Source organism: Apus apus, chromosome 9, assembly GCF_020740795.1.
Source record: "Apus apus isolate bApuApu2 chromosome 9, bApuApu2.pri.cur, whole genome shotgun sequence".
Classification (NCBI taxonomy): Eukaryota; Metazoa; Chordata; class Aves; order Apodiformes; family Apodidae; genus Apus; species Apus apus.
The window spans coordinates 9,588,114-9,608,634 of NC_067290.1; the positions used below are offsets into that span (position 1 = coordinate 9,588,114).

Below are 20,521 nucleotides of genomic sequence, written 5' to 3' on the forward strand. Positions count from 1 at the left end.
CAGATACATGTTGAATGTAACAGCAGAATGAGTTGATGAATAGTGGAAGAAAATAGAATAGAGAGGATAGCTTAAACACAAAGGTATACATTGTATTCTGGAGCATTGGGGGGGTGTAAAGGATGATAAGGGGGTGTAAAAATCAGAGTCTGAAGTTTGAGGTTTATAGAAGTTGACTTGGGTAAGAATCCAGGCCCTTAACCCCAGGTTCCAGGGAAGAACATTCATTTGGACTTAATGTTTTGGTTTAAAACTTTTATGCTATAGAAGGATTGTGAATGTTTTGTCCACTGCAGATCTGCTTTCTCTGCAGTGCCAGAAAAGTGAATTTAATCCAGTTCCCTGTTGTACTTTCGTGTCTTCTGTGCCAAAGTTTTCCTTTGTTTTGTGTCTTATTTGATATGCAACATATGGTTGGTGTACAAGAGTAGCTGGTACCCTCAGATCTCAGGTGCTCTTTTTAGTTGTGGAACTTTGTTTTGATTTGTTCAGCAAAATTTTGCCTGTCTTTTATCCATTAAATGTGTTGTAGAGCAGGTGAGCATATTTCAGAGACTATTCCCGTATATGTAAAATTTGAAATAGTCTTTGAGAACCTGTAAGGTAAGGAAAAGCTATAGAAGTGTTGGAAACTATTGATAGAAATATCAGTTTGTATTAACCAGGATAGGCAAAGGGAAATGTCTTTTGTCATGTTTATTCATACTTAAATCTACTTTTCTTACATTAAAAACTTCCTTTCCAGCAGTATTGCTTTGGAGAAGAATGTTTCCAAAGCATTAAAAAACTGCATTTCAGAGAAAGAAACAAAATTATTGTAGTTTTCTTTTTTAGGATCAAGAAGAGGGGGAGGGAAAATGGTTTCCTTGTGTTGACTGTGCTGTTGGATGGAAGACAAAGCTTGGTCTTTCTTGCTGACTAATGTCATCATCGAGGCATTTCTTTCTCCCACAGAGCAATTTTGTCTCCATTGAGACCCCCACAGCCATTGGCAAGACCATGGCCTGAGATTAAATCTCATGCTTGGGTGAAATTCTAATGACTGTAATTGTTTCCTCTTTTTAAGTCTGTGGTCCCTTCATCAAAGAGTGGTGTGGAAATTATGCACTTATGTTGTAAAAAGGGAGGTCATGATTACCTGAACCTGTGGTTGACTTCGGGGGATTCTGTGTCGTGTTCTGGCAGCGCTTATCCACGCTGACATTCTAGTATGTGAAATGATTTAAAGTGTGGCTTAGAGTATATATGTAAGGTAGTAGTAGCATATTTCAGTCATCTCTGGGCTTTGTGCTGCTCCCCCTTGGCTGTCACCCACTGGGGGGTGATTGCTGCTACTCAGGAGAGTGGTACCAGCCCTTGTGTTTTGGACATCTGCTGGAACAGGAGAGAAGGAAAAGCAGTGAATATGGGTCGAGCTGGGTTTCTGTGAATGATCAGTTTCAAGGGTAAGCTCCTAACCTGGTGCAGCCATCAAATAGTGCTGGGCTTGTCTCCCTCAGGTTGCAAAGGGCTTAAGACCTGTTAGCAAGTGGTAGTTAACTCCCACACTTCATTTGCTGAGGGTGTTCAGCATCCTGAAGGACTACACCAGAATAGAAGTGCTGGTTGTGAAGGATCTGAGCATAATTGTCTGTACATGTGGATGTGAAAAAACCTGCATGTAGTTGTATAGAGGTAGCTTCCCTGATCCTGCAAAATTGGAATATGGTCAGCGTTGCTGTGAGATGGAAACATTCAGATAAGTGTTTTGTGTTATTTGACTTCATTGTGCAGTTCTATATGTACACAACTTTGGAATCCTACCTTTCCTTAATTTTTAAGATTTAGGGCAAAAAATCCTGTACTGTACATTAAGTACAACATTTTTTGAGTTTGTGAAGGATACTTATTGAAGTAGCCTTTAAAGATGTCAGAGGAACTTGCCAAGAGGTACTTTGTCAGAGAATAAGGAAGATGGTTCAAATGATACTTAATGGTAAATATCTGGGCTGCATTTAGAATAAAGACACCCCAAAATGTTGTCATTCCTAAAAGCAATCAGCATCAGAATCTTTCCTTGATCTCAGTGAGATGATGAGTATTCAGGCTAGAGTATGGAAAAGTACAACAAAATCCCAAGTATCAGCTGTGCTCTTCACCTGAGGGACCAGCTTTGGGCACAGAACACTGAAACTATGGCTGCCTGGTAGTATCATAACTTTAAATAAAATTATAATATGTCCCATTAAAAAAATCCCTCAAAGCCTGAAAAGCAAGTTTTTACACCAAAATTATATGCATGTGCTTATAGACATATAACTGAAATCCATAATAAAGAAAAACCTTGACATAATTGTAGATAACATTTATCCTTGTGTATGGTATAATAACAGTATTGCTGAACATTCCAAAGTCACAAGTGGGGCATCCCTAAGGAAGGTATTTAAAGAAATAGTTTTGTTTGTTTAGTTTGTTGTTTAGCAGGTTTTCACCTGATGGGAGGGACCAATGTGTATTTCTTTCCCTGAGTAGACTTTTCACCTGACTAACAGAGACCCTCCCATTATTTCAAGTGCTGTGATAAAGCTGTGGTGACTGCTGCTGTTTACTCATGTGTTTATAATTGAGCTCTCATTTTGCTCTCTCTGGAGCATATTATGATATCCAGTAATACTAGCTTTTTCTGTTCAAAATTGCTGTTTAATCTCTGGTGGGAAAAGATTCACTGGTCTGTGGTGCTGTACAGTGCATCTAGGGGCAATATATAAAAATAACTGAACCAACTTTGCATGGATAAAATGTTCTTTTGGTTAGGGGAAGGAAAGAGCTTTGAACTGAAGCTAAATTCTTTAATAACAAAAACAAACAAACAAAAAACCAACAAAAAGCAAAAAATCCTCATAGAAACTGTTCCTGAAAACCCAGACTTTACACAGAATTCATCTCCTGATGTGTTTTCATTACCGAATTGTACTCGCCAACAAAGGGTGGGTGTTTGGGTGTTTTTCATTGTGTCCCTAAATGTATGTTGTTTTTTTTGTTTTGTTTTGAAGCTTTATTGTACGAAATAGTTGATTATTCAAGCAATAGCTAGCACTGCTTTTGTGGGTTTTTTTTCTTTGCTTTAATTTAAAGCCAAACAAATGTGAAGATAAATTTAACTTTGGGGTTTTTTAAACCCAACCCCCACTGTCCAGTTCTTAACCACCATGCCCCAAGAAACCATGGAGTTGTTATTTTAAAGGCTGTTTTTTTAGAAACATAGCCCAATGATGTAGTGGTTAAAAGTTATTTGGGTTATTGTACTTGTTACTTTTCTCTTTTGAATTTTAAAGATTGCTACTTTTGCTCCACTAAGGAAATGGTAAACCATAGCTGGGAAAACTGTAGATCACATATGAAGTGATGTCAGGTTTATGGAATACTTTGTGTTCTTGCATGTAATTAAGTCAATCCCAGGTAAAGCCAGAATTGACTAATGTGAAATTTAAATGAGTTGAGTGTCCTTTCAAAGCTTGTGCTTGCTGTTTTAAACCTTTTTGCAGTAACTTAAGGGTTCATGTAGGAACAGTTGGAATGAAAGTTACAAGAATGTTGGATGTTAAGCTGTCTAATATTTATTTTAGCAGGGCTTTCACCCTTTACTGGACAGCTAATAACTTCATAGCATCTCAAATGCAACTGTATTTTCTGCTTTTATTGGATGCTGAAAATGTTCAGGACACCCAGATTAAATCATCAAAATGCAGGCATTTTGGGGATTTTGTTACTCGATGGGAAGTTATAATTTCTGTGAAAGATCTGTACTTTTGTCCCAGTCTGAGTTCTCCTTTATGCACTGTTTGTTCAGAATTGGAGCGAATTAGTTTTGTGAATCAGAGGATGCTAAAGTGGTTCCCCCTCAAAAAAAAATGCTAATTTAGGAATGAGAAGCATAGTTCAGTATAGATGCAGGAAAAGCAGCTAAGATCAGCTCAGCTGAAACAGTGCAGTTATGAGAACTTGCCACAAGAAGCAGAGCTGTATGGTAGCATCAATGATTGAAATATAGGATGCTTGGACACTACCCTGTAGGTGGCAAGTGCGACTTTGAGGTTAGTCAGCAAAATAGCCCAGCAAACTAGTTTTCCAAACTTAAAAATGTTCTGGAAAAAATGGCTTTGCTGCTAAGTGGTAATGATCGTTGAATAATATTTTAAATGCCTGAGTTTAAACTTGCTTTCTACTTGTCTAGCTCTGAGCAACAAAAAAAATTGAGCTTTAATCACCAGGGCTGTTTTCTTTCTTGGTGATTTCAGCATTTCATTAAGCAGTGATTAGTACTTTTCAATTATGCATTCGTTTATCTTAGTGATGCATTTATAGTCAGAGATAGTGTTCCTTTATTGGACGTGGCTGATGCCCAGCCATTTCAGCAGATTATTTTTTTCTGGCCATGTAAGAACATGCAAGAAAGTAGTAAAAGAGGGGATTATAGCCTTGGTGGTGTTCTTAATTATAACCTTACCTAATTTTTTTTTAAGGAAAGTGGAAAATAGGAGTTGCTTGGGTCCCCCCCTCCACTTAGAACATCATTTTTACAAGTTCTAATGTCCATTCCCAGGCTTTGCCTTTGTTTGCTGGACTAGTGTTCGTGGCAGCCTTTTTCAGGTGCAGGGGAGAAAGCAGTGTAGCAGGCTGATCTTCAAGCTTGTGCTTGGAATGGATTTTTCTGCATAAGCTGGAAGTTCCCCAAATGAATTAATTTTTTTTTTTTTCTTAAGGGGGAGTGGGGAGAGAAGGAGAAGACAAGACTATGCAGTGGGAAGTGGGGTTGAAAAGCAATTTCTTGATACTTCTATGTTGTTGTTTCCTGTACAAGTGAGAGGGAGGAGAAAAGGATCTCAATACTGTTAGAGGCTGCCTGTTAGTTTTCTGTCATAACTAGATAAGGGTTAAATTTAGGTGGGCACTGGTGGGCTGTGAGGTAGAATGGTTTGTAGCAGGAGAGCAATGTTGCTGCTAACTCACCTTTACATCATGCCTTTGTTTCATGTTTTTTTGTTTGTATATTTTAAAATTGTGTTTAGTTTGTTTCCAGATATCATGGTATACAAGCTTGATTTCAAGTTTCTTAACAGAATTGAAATGAAATGAGCTGCTTTGCCTACCCAGGGCTGTTGCAGAGGGAATGGATTGTTGCTGCTGTTTCTTTGGTACTAAAGACTTCAAAGCTTTTATTTTGCTGGGAAAGCCCTTCCTAAAACTTTTGTACTCTGAGATGTTCTGATTTAGTTTTCCTTGGACCAACAAAATCTAGTTCTTTGAGAGAGACAAATCTTCTCATTATACTCTGAATTCTTATTTTTCTGAGTAACAGAGAACATTGTTTAAAACATGGTGACTACAAATGAGTAAATTATAAACTTCCCCCCTCCCCGTGGTCTCTCAGATCTCCCACTTGTCCCCAGTGTGTACCTTGCTTCACAGGACACTCTAGGGGTAAAAATCATGTAAATGGATGCTAATATTTTATTAAAGAAGGAAAAATTAAATACCCATTTATTTGATTTTAATCTAAATTTTACTTCCATTCAGACCAGTCAATAAGGACTATTTTTTTTCTGTACCTAAATTACTTACCTTTTTCCTCTTCATATGCTTCATTGCAATGTTGGTTTTTACAAAATGGTAAGAATTTTATTTCCTCAAAAGCCAATTAACTGTGACATTTTAAATGTAACAAAAAAAATATTTATTGGAAGTACTTTAAGGAACTCTAAGCCCATAGTAAATTGTCATTAAGAATATACTTGATAAAGTTCCTTTCCTCTTCTGTTGCAATTTTATGGGTCTTCGACAGCAGTTGTCTCCATTGTTTGATGTGAAGACCAAAGTGGCTTGATAACAAATCAAGTTTGTTTAGTTAAGTTTATTTGAAATGAAATTATCATTCTGACTTTTCCATCCCTTGTTCTGTAGTTCTAGTTCTTAGTGCCAGAAAGTTTAATTTAGAATCTATTGTTCTCTCCAAGTCTGGAAGATGTGAGTGGCAAACAAGACCTAACAAAATGTGAGAAGTAATAGTTAAAAATATAAAAAAAGCCCTCATACAAGGCAAAAGCATCTAAGAATGGGTTTCTGTGAAGTGGGAAGAGTGTGATCTTTAGATATTCCTGACATCCTTTTGATACTGTTTTGTATTCTTGGGAATTTCTTCTTAGTCACATGAGCAGTTGTAGCACGGAGGTTAGATCAGCAAGTGCAGATGACTTTGCTGGACTTCTGGGCACTTTATTCCTGGAACCCAGTTGAAGCAAGGTAGTGATGGCTCAGTGCCTATAACTGCTGCTCTTTGAATTGTTGCTGTGACTAGTGGTCTCTTGAAGTGTGCTGTTCCATTTTTAAACTGTGAACTGCATATTTACAGGTACAGCATACTTTGGTGTAGAAGCTTTACAGCTTTGCACTCTATTATTTTGTCTGTTTGTGTATTTTCATTGAATTACTTGAGCAGTGCCAGCATTCCTGAGAGCTGATCATGTGAGCTTGGCAGAGCAGTGTGTATTCTGAGCAGACTTTGTTTTCTGTAGGCTTTCTTCCCACTTTCCTGGAGATGTTTTCAGCCTCTTTGCTTGAAAAATGTACATTTAGATTTGGGAGAGAAGAAGCAGTTCTTAATTATCGAACAAAAAGCAGGAGGGTGTGGGATGCAGAGCTGGGAGACCTGTCATAGTACTGCTTCTGGTGGCCCTTCTTGGTCACAGAAGCACAGCTCTGGTCTTGAAGGTTTTAATCTTGAGTGATGTTTTACTTAACCAACAGATGTTTCTGCTCACAAGCTTAGTTTACACAAATGGCCACTACTACTTGTAAAATGCATGTACCTTTGAATCAACACTTGTATTTTATTCAATTGTTCATTCATCCTAGAGAAAATACTGGAGGACTTTGAATTATTCTGAAATATCTGTGATTTAAGCGTGTTCTGTTTTATATAGTGTTTAGCTGTACTGTGAAATTCCTGTGCAGGGTTGTGTTGAACAACTTCAGCTTTTGAGATTCTTCAAAATATCTAATAAACTTTTTTCTATGAGGGATTTTATAGATAAAGGACTGTTTGAATATTTGGTTTCTGTAGGTTCACCTCAAGATCTATGCTTGTTGAAATATAAAACTTGAAGCAATAAAGTAACCTGTGTCCAAGATGAAAATATTTTCATTATTCTAGGGAGCAACTGGTATAAATTTAGCCTGTGAACTTTCTAAAGCTGAGCCTTGTTTTGTGTTTATCTGTGCACTTGTGGGCTCTCTAGAAATAACAATTCAGAGTCCAGCTGGGTGAGTTGCATCTGTGTTGCTTTGTAGGAATGAAATCTGTAAGAGAGTTTTCAGAGTTAGGTTCAAACCAGGTCTGTATTTTGTTCCTTGGCTGCAAAACTTCATTCACACAAGTATCTGTCTTTAAATAATAAATAATTATAAGCATTTTGGTTTTCTTTATGCTAATATTGTACTGTTGAAATTTGGATTATCTTTTTATGACACTCTGCTGTCAAATATAAAAAAATTGTCTATAAATCATGATGCCTTAGCTTTTTCACCTTTCCTCCTACTAGTACTGTTAAACATTTACTCACGTATTGCTACTGCCTCTTTATCTGTGTGGTTATAGATCATTAAATTCCACCCCCTCTTAATACAGTATAAATTCTCATATTGGCAAGAATTGTCTAGTTCTATTTAGTAATTAAACTCTGCATTCCTTTCCTCCTTTACAGTGAGCATCACCTTCTTACATTACCATGGACTTCTATTAATTATATGGATAATGTATTAATAGGAAACACCGTACAACTGGAGTATCTGGAGTGCTTTGTAGCAATGACAATTTAGGTAGCACATCCAGTATGATGCAGTTTCTGTGCTTAGGTATTGGATGCAAGATTGATATGACTCTTGACCCCCTGGGACTACTCTGACAGGAGGCGTGTATCTTGTGCAATCCTAGTCAGTAAAAAATTAAATAAAAATAAATTTGCTCTTAAAAGCCCTCCTGTTGGCCTGGCAGGAAATATGAAATAGTGCCCCAGGCTTGATAATGGCTTCACTGGAGAAGACTCTGGCACGATGGGATGTGACTTGGTGAAACTACAAGCTCTGCAGAATGCTTGTTATTGTCATGATTTGATATTGTTAGGCAGGGCTTGATGTCTGCCATGGAGTGATGGCCTGAGAACTGAGTACAAAATCTCTTGGAATTTGAGTGGTGAGTCAAGCTTATCTTTTAAAACAAACAGAAGTTACAGCCTCTATTTGATTCCTAATTGTAGCGAGATTCGCCCTTCCTTGACTGACATAATTTTCAGACTTAGGACGTTGTCGATTCAGGTGATGAGCAAATGTTACTCACCTCTACAGCCTTGATGTCATTCTACACCTGGGAACCATGGTCATCTTTTGGGCAAGCAGTCATGGCTCCTGGTCAAAGCTGGGTTTCCTTTTGAGAAGAACTTCTTGACCCTTTGTACTTTGTACAGTATCCGCCTCGCAGGCGGAGTGCGGAGCCACTGTCTGGAATGCGTGTCTAATGCCTTCCACTCGGACCCTCAGTTCCATTCCATAATGTTAGCTTTAATTGGCTGTTTTTAAACTTTCATGTACAATTTGGTTGTACATGGTAAATTACCACCCTCTTTGCCTTTTCCTAAGAGCAAGAAACTAGAACCCAGACTGTGCTTTCCCTTGCTGCCTTTTACTGTTGCCCTTGAGCTCTTTTAGAGACATTACTGGTGGGTAGTGTTTCTGTCAGAAGACAGACCTTTTTTACTAGCAGTTTTTGCTTCTCATCTCTCAAAGACTGTATTTTTTAAAAAAACATTGCATTGTATTTTTGGACTGACTCCTGCACTTGAAAGCTTGAAAGTACTTTTTTGTTCAAAGAAATATCAGTGATGTAGTAACTGTTGCTTGACTTAGTGTGGCTGGGTATCCAGTGTGTTGTCACAGTGAATTTTTAATATTTTTTGGTGTTTATGTATTTACTTGTTTGTGAATACAAGAACTTCAGGACAGAATCAGTTGTATAACCAAGGTTTGTCTTGACCAAATAAAAATGCTTTTGTGCATCTGAAGAGTCAAAACCTATAGCACAGGCAGAATGACAGTCTCTGCTGCTACACAGATTTCATCTAGGCTTAAATACTTGATTGAAGCATCAGCAGAAGATGCTTTTGGGAGAGCAGTACTTCAGATATGTGAGGGGAAAAAAACCAACTTGGCAGTACTGCATACAAAACAAATTTAGCAGTTCAAGCTCAAAACAGTGATGAGTCTCTTGTTTGTACTTGGTATGAATAAAGTAAAACAAAGCCTGCCTTTATCCTCCATAACTGAGCTCATGTTTCGGGTTTTCCTTTCCCCTCCCTTTCTGACTTGGACTTTGTCTTTTCTTTGCTAAACAGACAGTAATGCTCCACAATATTTTTAATCTCAACAAGACACCCAGTGGCTGATGATGCTGAAGTGTGGCATCAACAAAGAGGGGATGATAGTTGGAGCATTCCAGGTCTGACGTTTCTGGCCAAGGAGCTGTGTATTGTGGCTGCTGATTCCTCCCTGCACAGCATGCTTGCTTTGGGCAGGAGGCTACGTTTCATTGACTCCTGTTGTGTGCCTCTCTGCTCCTCATTTTAGGCTTCCCCAAGAAGTTATGACTGGGAGTCTCATGGTTTTACATGAAAGAGCCAGTTGTCTTATTGAATTATCTCCTTTCTGTCTGTATTTAAAGCAAAGCTGGCAGGTAAAAAAAAAAAGTACAGGAAAACAAAAGCTCTATTATAGTAATATTTTAGACTAGGTTAGAATAAAACTGAAAAAATGAACTATTTTTTTTTAATTTTGATGTGTTTGTTTAGGCTTCTTGTTTACCTGTAGTCCATTGCACACTTAGCAATGGAACTGAACTCACTACATGCAACTTCTTCTGCATGCTGGTGGGATCTAACCCGCAAAAATCTATTCACTGAAATAAATTGTGATGAGTATTTACCCTTTTAGATAAAAAAATTGTGCTTATGCAAATTGTATATGATGGGATTTAAAATAATATACATGTGTAATTGTGGATATTGACAAAATATAAGCATCTTTTTGAAAAATGTTTTCAATATCTAAAACAAATATATTGTATTTCTAATACTCTGGTGCAATATTTTAAGCTACCAACTTTCAGTGACTGAAGTGAAGGCAACTAGTGAACCTTTTTTGTATAAAAAAGGTTTTAAGTATAGCCTATGCTTTAAAAAAGGAATTTAAGAAGTTTTTCTTGACAGCTAAGCTTCTTGAATCCATATAAAAACCTGTTTAGATCACATAATTTAGTGTTGCAGCACTGGTTTTATTGTGCAAATAAACGATCAGAAATTGATTTATAAGCTAGTTGTTTCATAGACGTGCCTGTTTGTTATGTATGGCTGTTACTGTTGCAGCCTGTGTTCCTTCACAGGATAAAACCCTCAGACATCTCAGTCGTGTCTGTTAAGCAGCTACAATCAGGTACTTCTTCTAGTCACAAAGTTTTTTCCTATTTAATAAAGGCAAGGTGGGATAATGTGGTGATTTCTACCTGAATGCATCATTAACCATTACAAGAGGGGAAATTAGGGCATGGGTTTGGTGTCTTTTTTTTTTCTTTTTGTAAATCTTATTTTTGATGCAAAGGCAGTTCTGTCGCCAGCCAGTCCCGCGTGCGCAGACTCTCCCCCCCGCCATAAAACAATGAGCACATTCAGGCACAACCCGTGTTTTCAGTTATTAAAAAACGGAGCCGTCTGTCTCTGCCTGTGACTTTAATCTTTAAGCCTTTATTCCCTGTACCCCACCCCCTCTTTCTTTCCCCAACCTTTTGTTTGTGAAGTGCAGAGCTACAGGATATGTGGGCCTGGAGTTTCTGAATGTATTGTACATTCCCCTGGCAATTACAGATGTTTATAACCCTGACTGATGTTATTTCAGTATTGTGGAGGGTGAAGAGAAAATTAGAGTGCTTTTCTCTTTGCCCCTAGCAGTCTGTAATATTTTTTTAAATTATTTTTTGCGGGGGTAGTGTAGGGGGAAGAAAAATGTAAACTCTGAATTTCTTCTTTAAAAAAAATCTTGTTCAGCATCCTCAGATGAAAAATATCTGAGAGCTGTGTGTGAATCTTCCCATAGCCTGTTATGAGTCTTCTGTTGGGACAGTATGTTTTGTGCAGTGTTATAAAAACAGAATTCTGGATTTTAGTTCACAACTAGCTCTTTAGTGTAGCATCCAAGAGTTTTAAATCTCTTATTTCAAAGACAGAGGCAGGATAGCTTAGGGCTTGAAACACTTAAGAGTAGAATCACATCAGTTTGTTTCCAGCTGTAAGTGGAAACTGGGGTTTCCTCTGTGGAAGAATGATTTATAATGTGATGAATTGGAGATTTACTTTTGGTGACTCGTGGAACCAGTCAAGAAAAGTTATTTTTGTTAGTCTTGAAACATGCTCTTGATCTGTACAGGGTTTAAAGTAAATTTATTGGTGTGTCTTGAGCACTCTAGTGCTGCAGGTGCACTACAGGATTAATGTCCTTGAACTGACAGAGGTAAAGAGAATCTAGTCTCAAATCTCTGAGCCAAGTGTGTGCTTCCTGAGGATCCCTGTGCATTTTGTTGTCTTCAGAGTAGGTTGCCTACAGTAATTGAATTTAAGCAGAGAAAAGTTTAACAGAGTGGTGAATTTCTAGGTGGTTTGGCAGGATCTCTAAGGCACAACTTTCATGCCTGTGTCTGTTTTCTGACTGCATGCAAACTGCTGTTTATTGGTTGTGCAAACTTGGAGTTGCATGTCTAAATGTCTATTCAGGTCTGTCTAGCTACACCTGGTGTGATGACAGTTCTTACTGCTACATGAAACTTTGTTAGATTGATCTTTCGAAGATACAGCAGAAGAATAAACAAGAATGCACAGTGAGATATCCTTTGGCTAGGCAGGACTTTAAGAAGCTAACATGAGATGGCAAAAGAAGTCTTACTGTCATCTAATAAACTTAGAAGTTCTAACAGACATTCCAAGATCTTAATAATTTGGTAATTCTCTTAAGCACCCAGAAGGAGGCAATAGATGCTCTGTAGTAACAGTTCTTCAGTCCTTTGGGAGAAAAAAACCCCACAACCTAGTGGATTATTAAGCATAGCACATTCTTTTTATCCTGAGATAATCGAGTGCTCAAGTTGTGTATTGCTCGTGTAATTTCTCAAATGTGCTGTTTCTTTTTGCCTTACAACACGGGCATGGATCTGGTTGAGTCCTAGATATGCTGATGTAATGATATCATCTTGTAAGAATTTTAAAATAACTTGAAAATCCTAGAATCACAGAATGGTTTGGGTTGGAAGGGGCCTTAAAGATCATGTAGTTCCAACCCCCTTGCATGGGCAGGGACACATCCCACTGGACCCGGTTGCTCCAAACTGCATCTAATCTGACCTTGAACATGTCCAGGGATGGGACAGCCACAGTCTCCCTGGACAACCTGTTCTGTTGTCTCAGTACCCTCACTCTGAAGAATTTCTTCCTAGATGATGAAAAGATGAAGAGCTGAGTGTCAAATATTGCTGACTAGAGAATAAAATTTATAGAGACTTTTTAGTTGTTATTCAGGTGTCTGTACCAGTCTTGGGCCTGTATGTAATACTATACTCAAATACATACAGGAATATGAACACAAGTTAGGAAATGTTTGTTAGTTGTGCTATTCTTGGATAAATAGTGTTAAATTTTATAAAAAGCTAATACAGGGTTCACTGCCTGAAGCAGCTAACTGTTTTGAAGGAAAATATGTGCATATAGATACTGTTTGCCTGCTTATGTACCTGGAACTCCCTGGAAAAACCCTGGAAACTATATGAAGTTATTTTATGTACCATTTTTTTCTCTCCAGTAAAAACCTGTATCTGTATAACTGTTGTACTTCATCAGAGTATGCATACAGGTAAATCCTAGTGCAGGCTGAGGCCTCAGGGTTATGGAATAATGGAAGTAGCAGGAATTCCCATGACTACGTACTGCAGGTATTTTCAGTCACTGTTTCTTTCCACACCCCAGTGTTTATTGTTAGTAGGGAAACCTCAGGTGCAACATTCCTGAAGTGAGGAATAATCTGTTTCTGCGTGGTGTGAACTCAGTCTTGGAGATGAAGCATAAGACTCCAGATGGATGGAGGTCTGGCAGAACTGGGGATGGGCTCATGCGCTTGTTCATTGCAGGTTCAGAGCCTTTTAAGTCTTATGGATGCTTGAAAGTTTTTATACTGTTTGGCCACTGTTTTCTGGTCTTGGAAATAGCTTCAAGGATGTCTATCTGTAATGCTTGAGAGATGGAGTAAGCAAAATGGTTATAGCTTGTCATCATATATTTTGCAATATATTAAGGATTATCATATGCAAATAATTTTGCTATATTTCTTTAAACTCGATGGGAAATCTTGTAGAGAGCAAATATAAAGCTGATATGAGTCAAGACTATAAAAAAGGTATTTTCTAATCTTGTTTCTTCTGGCCTGTTTGCTTATCAATGTTTACTGTAGAGAATTTATGGACCTCCAGGGGCTATCCACAGTCACTATATGAGGCCCAAGTGTAATGTTATGCTATGTTTAATACTTCAGAGCAGTGCAAAAACACACGTGGCCTTGATTCTAAAGCAAAATACCTCTGAAAAAAGTCTGAAACTTGAACTAATCACCTATCAAGCTGTAGGAAAGCTTACCAGGACCTTGAGTGCACAGTATCATCTGAGAAGGTCAAAGTGGGGTTTTACAAGTGTCCATTTTTTTTACTTTGCACCTTTCTTTTTCCTGAGGCATGAGCATCCAGTGTTGATTTGCTGTACAGCCTATTGCCATGTTGTATCAGAAACCTTGTTTTATGAACTCTAAATGGAAGGAACAGGGCATCTCATTGCAAACCTCTAAGTTTGAGTCTGAAATGAATCAGTGGAATTATAGGTGCCACTTTTCTATGTTATTTTGGAACTCAGAAATTTGACATGACTTCTTGTTGAGGTATTTCTTAGTCTGGATGCCAAATTATGGAACTGAGCCTTTTTTTGTGATAGGTGCAATACAGGCATGTAGACAAAAAAAGGTTACAACCCAATTGTTCTGTGCTTTGGTTTGCTTTCAATTGTATGAAGTGTAACGATTTGGGGTTTTTTTCTAGTATATGCCATGGATTGTGCTCCAAGGAGAATGAGCTGTATAATGATGTTCAGTCTAAAATGTTGGGTAACTTTTACTCTAGTTTTGTGCAGTATCCTAAATATTTAACTTTCCAGCTTTACTGCTATCTGTATTTGCATATACATATATATGAATGACACTTAAAAAAGTTAATGTTTGCTAACTAATTCACAATTTATGCACTTTCAACTGCAAGCCAAGAAAGAAATTAATGCAGCTGAAATACCATGGTGGTGTGTAATTCAGCAAATGCTGACTTTTTTGTAGCAGTCATCTGTGTCTACTCAGAATGATTGTTGCTTTTTCAAGATATGCAGGCTTATTTAAACCCTACCACAGTTAATGTTTTCAGCCTTAAAGTAAGTAGAGGTCTCTCTTGGACTCAGTCCAGTTTGTGCCTTGTCAATATAGAAGTTCAGCAGTAAGTAGCATTGCAGAAAAGACTTTGCTACTTCTGGAAGAAGAATGAGGTCTTATATGGTGCTTTACCTCAATCTTTACACATGCTACTTATAACATGGCATTTCTTGTTGCAAGGCAAGGGTTGTTTACTTTCCTATAGACATTGAAGGGAAAAAATAATTTGTGGTGATTTTCTGGTTTTCTTCAGAAGTACTTTGAAGAACAGGAATTGACATGCCAGACCCTTAGTAGTTACTTATCTCTTCTGATGCTATTTCTTTGGAAAGAGTCAAAGCGAATGTTTCAAAACATCTTTCAAGAAAAGTCAATGATGGAATGAAGTGTCCTTTGCTTTAAGTTTTATCCTAATGCCTCTTACACAGGGCAGAAACATAAATGTTTTATAAACAGTGAAACATCATCCAACTGGATGTAGTGTTAAAAATCTTAATTGTGTAGATATTAGACCTGTGTTTTTGTTTGAAGCCAAATAGTAGTGAGCAGCACTGAGTTTGGGATTGCTCTGCCATTGACCATTCTGTAACTGTTTGTGCTTGACAGGGTGCTGAGCCATTTCGTATGAACTATAGTATTAACTAAAAAGGCTATACCAGATGATTCTTGAGGTCCATTCCAACCAGGCATTCTATGAGTCATTCCATTAGACATGATTCCCTTGTCTTGCTCAGCTTTGTGTGCTTTTGTCATTGCATGCTGTTAACCTGGGTTTTTCTTTGTAAATGAATTTGTACATGAAGAACTTATCTGAAGCTTTCTTGTTTTTTGTTTTTTTTTTTTTTGAAGCTACTTCAGCTTTCAGATTCCTTTTTCAGAAAGTTGATTAAGTCTAAATGCAATGTTTTATTTCAATATCACATCTCATATACAGTCTAATACTTCACAATTTTTGACTGCTTCTAAATATAAAAAAAAATTGTATTGAACAGTATAAAATGACTGTTTCCTAATTTTTCTGAAGCAATAGCACTAGTTTTGTGTAAATACATGTGTACATAAAAAAATTTATTCCAACACTTCCTAACAGTATATTGACCATTTATTCAACTTTAGGTTTCTCTGAAATTCCTCAGGCTGCTGTTTCCACTTACAGTCTGTGCCAGAGTGGATACCTTTTCCATGTCCTTCACTTCACTGATGGCTGCTTCTGTGTAGCTAACTATATGGAATCATAGAATTGTTTTAGTTGGAGAAGTTCTTTAAGATGAAGTCCAACCATTAACGCAGCACTGCCAAGTCCACCCCATATACAAATAAATATGTACATTAATGCAGTAACAAAGTAAAGCATGTGATCACCCTGGCTTGAAACTACATGGGTAGAAATGCCTTTGACTTAGGTGTTTTAACTTTACAATGGAAGTGAAGGACAAAGTCTATTATTGTGCTTCTAGAAATGTTGTTAGTGACATGGAGCCCTTCCTTGTCAGTAGGAGCATGTATCCTTAGCTGTGGCTGTTATTTCTGCTGCTCTTTCTCTCTCATGCAGAGGCTGAGAGAAATTTAGGTGTGCTGAGCTTCTATGTGTTGGGGATAGGGGAGGAAAAGTGTAGGAAATTATTCTGCTACCTAAATTAAAAAGATTCATAGCAGTCTCTTTTTGGTAGTGATTGGGAGTCTTTGGAGGAAGGATTGTGTTTTGCTGTGTGTATTTTTACAAAGCTGCATGTAACTTCAGTTTGTGTTTTACTAGTGAATGTAGTTCACAGAATCATTTTGCTTGGAAAGGACCTTGAAGATCAAGTCCAACCATCACCTAAATCCACCAATCATAACCTAATCTACCCATTCAGTGCTTAAATCACGTCCTATCAAGTGTTGAAATGGATCTCTTGATGATCTCCTTCCTGTGTTGTAATGCTTTTTAAAGAGTTTTCACTTGAAGGTTTGTTTGGGGTTTTTTTTCCCCAATAAGTCATCTGTTTCAGTTGATTCCCATGTGCAATGTTGCAGTAGCTGGGTCAGCGCATAAGAGTTGGGAGATACACCTTAGTCTTCCTTAGCGTGACCTTCATGGAGGCCTTATCAGCTTTGTTCCTGCTACTTCAGCATGGCCAATCAAGCTTATTGACATCCTCTAATCATTATAGGCATTTCCTCCCTTTGAAGAACACAGACTTGTTTCTGACATGTAGTTAGAACATATTCAAACCAGTAAGATCCTTGGATGACTTGACAAAGGAAAGGGTAGAGGTGTTAATTACCTTTATCCTCTTCAGAACAGTATTGTACGCTGTTTCATCTGGGAGATTAAGTATAAAAGCATATTCCAATTGCATTCTTGTGTGAGATCTTTTGCAAAAGAACCCTTTTACTTCTTATTAGCAGTTATCTCTTTCCATCACTTACTAGTTGTAGTTGAGTTGAACTCAGGATTATAAATAAGTAATTGTAAAAGGATATTTGACATAGAAGAAATGGACTTAGAATTCTGTCATCCTGCTTTATCTTTGTAGCTCTCAGTTTAGGAAAGACCTTAGTGGCTGGCTTTCATTTAAAGGGAATTTGTGCAACCAGCAGTTTCTTTATTGTTCAAAAATCAAATATAATGTGTCTAACTTCAGGCTTTACTGTACATTCAGGAAGAAGTCTTGGCGATTGCCAGTCTGACCCTCCCTATCAGATTTTCCAAGCTATCCAGAGTTTGAAGCTGCACGGCTCCCTATTTGCACTTGGAGCTGCTAAAATCTTTAGGATTAGCATGCCTGGGAAATGGTGGTGGGACACTTGAACTCAAGGAGTTCCTGTTCTTTTCAAAGTGTTTCCTAACTAAAGTTGTGGTATCACTTTTGATCCATGATTTGCATTGCTTTACAGAGGGTTTCTTCATGTGTAATTCATGCACTCCAGTTGTGTGCACGTCTCTCTCCCCCCTCACACCTCCTATTTCTGTTTAAATTTTGGGAGATTTCCTATCCCATAAAAACATCTTCCTTATTTTTCACAATGCCTCCCCTGAGGGTGCCTAGCAAAATCCTGTGTGACTTGTAGCATCTCCCAAGGTGTTACTGTATATGAAAGCAGAGAATAAAGATTCTTAACAAAAAAAAGGGGGAAGGGGGCTGGGAAGGGGGAAGTTTCATACTCGCTGCATGATATAGACAATATTTCCTGAGACAGGAGATACTAACCTCAAAGAATTTAAAATAAAACATTGATTTTATTATTTTTTTGAAAGCGGAATAGGGGAGAGAAAATGGTAGAATAGTTGGTCTTTTTATCCTATGTGCAGATGAAATTGATTAAACCTTAAAAACTCGCCTCAGTCCACCCGGTTTATTAATTGAAGAATTTCCTCTTCCCCAGAATGGGAAGTGCACATTAAAACAGCTTTGCCCCTGAGTAGCAGTGATACTTGAGAATGGTACGTTTTCTACAATCCTATTTTCTCTTCTGCACTAGAGGAAATCCTAACATGGTAAAAAGCATATTTAAAAAAAAAAAAAGTATGTTTAAGGAAGTCCTCTTTCATTTCCCTGTAAAGCATGAAATTAAATTATAGCCCATGGCCCACAATTATTTTATTTTTACATTTCAAATTCTCTTTTCTGTTTCCTTTTGGTGCCTGTGAACAGGAGTTGTACTGTTTGTGCAAAGTCAGCTAAAGAGGTTACCACAAACAGGACAGGACATAGTAGCTTAAAAAAAAGCCCGGAGCTGGAATCTTTGTCTGTGTTCTGTGCTCCCGTGGTAGGCAAAACCTCCCCCTTGTTCACACAGGGACCTGACCCTCTCCTCTTCTTCCTCCACTAGCCCAGGTTTTACTGTTTGGAGCCAAATCAGCTTTGTATTGACATAGTGTGGGGAATCTAATGCAATACCAAAGTTATGCTTGCCAAAGTAATGGTAAATGTTCTGAAATTACTGATCTACATTTGTTAAAGAGAAGGTAGTTGAGGTTCTGTCTATCACAGAATCACCAAGGCTGGAAAAGACCTTTAAGATCATCAAGTCCAGCCTTTTGGTGGTTCTTTTCAGTAAGGATGAAATTGCTAGCTAGTGCTTGGAGTTGATAACTGAATGGGTCTGAAAGAGGGCATAGTGCATGTATAATAAAATAGTAATAAACTTTTGGAACTGATAAAGTAGTAAGAGAGGCTGAAAGTGTGTGTGGTTTTTGTGTTTTGTTTTTTTTTTTTTTTTTCATTTTGGTGTTTTTTGCTTGGTTGTTTGGGGTTTTTTTACTTGTGGGGTTTTTTCTTTTTGTGTTTTTGTTTCCTTAGGCCTAGTGATGCTGTCTAACTTACTGTAAACATTGTGCTTTGCTGTAGGGCTCCATCTACACACAGCTTGGTCTGGGAGTTTGGGTATATAATTTACAAGCATGCAACAGGTCGCACAAGCAGAAAGTGTTTTGAGTTCACTTACATGCAGAACTGCAACAACTTCTGTGATGGAGTTTGAAAGAGATTAGTTACAACATAACATTCTCTTCCAAAATAAACATGGCAATAACTGTGCTTTACAGTTGTTAAAAGTGCAGCCTTGTAGGCTGGGTACTCACATGGTGCTTCCCTGTGAATACTGGTATAACAGATCTGCTTTTTACTAATTGTGTGCTTTTGCATGAGGATGTGAAGCAGTAGCATAACCAGTGCAGTTTGTCTACTTTAGCTTCAGGGAGCTAGATCAAGTCTACTTATGTAAATGCTTAACTTCTATATTATTTATTATTATTACTTATATAAGCTGTGTGGAGCTCAAAGGTGGATGTTTTGCTCTTCATTTGAAAAAATGGAGCTAATGGCCAGTTTAGGCGAAGCAAGTTGCTGCCTTCTGGGCTTTTGAAACTTGCTGTATCTATGAGACCCCTGATTCCACTAGTCTCATGAGTAAACGGCAATAAATTACTTCCCTGACAACTGTTAATCAGCAGATGCTCCCCAAAATTCAGAAGCAGGAGTGGGTTGGATGTGATTGTTCAAGGCCGGGGCTGGTCTTTCTTTCCCTTCTCTGTCAAGGTCTGTTTCTTAACATCCGAGTTCTGTGTTCCCTGTCACTTTTGTGGTGCAAATGAGTGCTGCTGCCTTCTGGTTTAGCTGGTGTTTCTCGTGGTCTTCTCTGTGATGCTGTGCTGCTCCTCTTGTGTTTTTCCTGTATCTGGCTCTCATCCAGATTCTCTCTGTTCATGTGTTATCTTTCTTGTTTGTTTTTCTTCACTCAGACTATCTACTTTACTTTGTGTTTTCACTGTGGTCTATCTGCTTATCTTGCAATATAATTCCCATCTTTCCCCACCCCCTTGTGTTTTCTGATGACAACTAGTTTGTTTGATTTGCGTTTTACAGGGCTCCATCTGAGCTGTATGTCATCACGTGAGGGATACTCTGATAGCTGATCTTTCATTTTCAAGCAAAGTGAGAAATTGCATGTCAGAAGGACTCTTTATCTTTCTGAACGTTCTTGAACACCTCTTTCCTAGATGAAACAGCAAATAAAAGGTTATGCCTCTGTTTGTGGTTTGTTTTTTTTTTTTCCTGTAGGGAAAATAATTTGAATACCTTTGTTTAACTTTATCATGGATTCTATATGACCTACTTCAATGCAGATAAAATATTTCTCTTGATTGCTGTGCTTCCTTATATACAGGCTTGACCTTTGCATGTCTCTCTGCTTTATTCAGAATAATTTCAAGTTGGTTGCCTCCTTTGAGGGCTTGAGAAACACTCATCTCTTCCATATCATTCTTCCTATCTGTGTAGGACCATATTCTGTGTCCTTTTTTTGAGCAAAAGCTGTGTGTTTCAGCTCTGTTCCATTTTACATGAGAGCCCATGGCAGGCATTCAGTGGTTATGTGGTGTGGGTCTATTGAGTGATTTTATCACCTTGTTTTGTTTTTGGAGTCTTCATTTGGTATGGCTGCAACATTTTTATGC

At 37.9% G+C, this 20,521-nt stretch overlaps 1 protein-coding gene across 2 annotated transcripts in view; it reads left to right on the forward strand.

Moving 5' to 3' along the window:
* EEFSEC (eukaryotic elongation factor, selenocysteine-tRNA specific) overlaps window positions 1–20,521 on the forward strand; it is a 120,894-nt gene that overhangs the window by 8,459 nt on the left and 91,914 nt on the right. Inside the window, exon 1 of one of the 2 annotated variants that reach the window (XM_051627325.1) lies at window positions 8,065–8,227. The exons of the other annotated variant lie outside the window; for it this stretch is intronic. The gene's annotated coding sequence lies outside the window, so the exon portion shown is untranslated. Of the gene's footprint in view, window positions 1–8,064; window positions 8,228–20,521 lie in introns of those variants that run through there. 2 annotated transcript variants of the gene reach the window in all.